Source organism: Buceros rhinoceros, unplaced genomic scaffold, assembly GCF_000710305.1.
Source record: "Buceros rhinoceros silvestris isolate BGI_N320 unplaced genomic scaffold, ASM71030v1 scaffold29635, whole genome shotgun sequence".
In the NCBI taxonomy this organism is placed as follows: domain Eukaryota; kingdom Metazoa; phylum Chordata; class Aves; order Bucerotiformes; family Bucerotidae; genus Buceros; species Buceros rhinoceros.
Genome location: NW_010415053.1, coordinates 457 through 2,646, shown reverse-complemented (window position 1 = coordinate 2,646; position 2,190 = coordinate 457). Strand labels below are relative to the sequence as shown.

At 59.2% G+C, this 2,190-nt stretch overlaps 1 long non-coding RNA gene across 1 annotated transcript; it reads right to left on the bottom strand.

The window, feature by feature from the left end:
• Window positions 1-673: 673 nt before the first annotated feature.
• LOC104494475 lies at window positions 674-2,190 on the bottom strand. The gene is made up of 5 exons (XR_727801.1): window positions 2,162-2,190; window positions 1,914-2,035; window positions 1,612-1,651; window positions 1,282-1,451; window positions 674-1,065 (listed from the first exon to the last, which is right to left on the bottom strand). It is a non-coding gene; the product is annotated as an uncharacterized LOC104494475 (long non-coding RNA).

Below are 2,190 nucleotides of genomic sequence, written 5' to 3'. Positions count from 1 at the left end.
GTGCGGGCGGGAGCTGCTGCCGGGTGGCCTGTGCCCTGCCCAGCATCATCCCCGAGGCACAGGGTGGGGCCCAACCTGCTTGTCCCCCCCACCGGCCACCACCTGAGCCCCTGGCCAGGAAAAGCAGGTGCAGGGCACGGGGCAAGTTTGGCCCCTGCCTGGACCTTCCCCAGCCAACAGAAGAGGCTCAGGGCAACACAGGGCTGGGGGGTTGGTTTATTGTTTGCTTTGGTCTATACAAAAACAACTTACAGAAATAATAAAGTCTTCCCTTTCTGAGCCACACTCTGGTAATGTCCATCCCTTTCTGGTGGAAGCCTTAAACCACCGTCTAGAGCCTCTTTAAAAAATGTGTTAGATAAGGGAGCAGGGGACGGAAACACACCACTCACCAAAAAGAAGGGAAACGGGTTAAAATGTGCAACAGAGATCGGTACAGGGACACGGTTCCTAACGCGGAGTCACTCCTCTATGGCTACTGGCAGGATAGGCAGGTACACAAGGTCAGCTCCCCAATGGCTGATGGGAAAGATTTAAACCGCAGACACCCCGATGGCTAAAATGAAGGTCCTGGGACACGGCCCCCTTTGTTTTCTGCAAACTCCAGATTGGCCTAATAGAGTCAGAGTTCGCCGAAAGCAAAGGGTCTTCCCGTGTTCGATCCCTTTCCTCGAACACTAACACGCAGAACAAAGGGTGGGGAAGTTATAGAAAGCACAAACTTAAAGACGGCAAAAGCCGTTGGCACCATATTAAAAATAAAAAAGAAATATATATTCATAGAAAAGACTATTTTGCCAATGAAAGGTCGCTAATGGTGCAGGGTTTGTGTGTTTTAAAGCTTCAGAAACAGTATCTTGGATGCTGGATGCGGCAGTAGGTGCTTGAAGCAGTCCCAGGAGGAAGGACCTTCTCCACAGACCCACAGCGAATCAAAAAAAAAAAAAATCGAAAAATAAAACCTCTCGTGGGAATGGAAAAGTTTGTCTTCTCAGGCACTTCTGTCTCCCAAGTCCTTGCGAATGCGCAGCTCCGGGGCCACCCTCTTCTGTACGGAGAAAATACCTGCGCGGCGGGAGGCAGCTCCCGTTAGGTGACCGAGGGGGGATTTTGGAGGGGACCAGAGCCCAGGGTCCCCCCGCCCCGAGACACAGGGTGATGGGGAGGCCAACCCGGGCAGCACCAGGGGCCTCGCGGCAGCAGCCAGCCCCGCCTCCTCCCCTGCCACCCACGGTGCACCCTCTGCAGGCGCCCGCACCCCGGGTGCTTGCCAGCCACTACCTGGTGCGGGGGCTGCGGGGTGGGTTAGGCGAGCATATGCTCAGCGAAGGGCGCTCGGACGCCGTCGCTGTAGGCGTCCATGGGGTAGTCACCGTCCATGTCCATGTGCATGTCGATGGGGTCCAGGGGGATGTCACCCGAGTACATGGGGCGGTAGCCGGGGTCCAGCTCTGCAGGGGAGGGACGTGTCAACCTCAGCTCCCACCAGCGAGGAGCCTTCTCCAGACCTCAGCCACCCTCCTCCTGCTCCCTCCCGCCTGCGGCAGCACGTGGCACATGGTGCTGCAAAGGACACGAAGGCCACCCACCCGCCCCAAGCGTCGTACTCACCATCTGAGTAGGGCTCGTTGATGGGGATCATGCTTTGAGCCTACAAAAGAAGGTGACACAACTGAAGAGAGGACTCGTGCTCATGTGTGCACGATGCCCAGGGGCTACGTGGTGCCCAGCCCCATCCTGGGTAGTGGGTTCCATGACCCAGGGCTGCTGGAGAGCTGAAGCCACCCCCAGCCTCCCCCTCGATTGCTGGTTGCTCCTGTCTGAGCTCTGGTCGGAGGCAGAACGGGGCCATCCCAGGCGTCCCCGGTTTCCCCAGGGAACGGGGCTGTCTCCGCGCCCCGCGGGATGCTCACCGCCTCCCAGGCTGCCGGGTCGTGCTTGAAGAGGGAGTTGGTGAGTTCCACGGAGACGCGCTTCCTGTAGTCGGGGTTCTTGTCCTCCGAGATGCGGAAGAGCACAGCAGCCGCGTAGGTGGCTGCAGGGGGAGGGCAGCAGCCTCAGCTCCCGGTGCCGCGTGGCACTGAAGCACCAGAAGCCCCGGAGTGGCTGGAGCTGCGGCGATGCTGTGCCCTGGCACAGGGCCCAGCGCGGCGGCACTCACCCGTCCCCTCGTTCCTGGAGTGCAGCAGC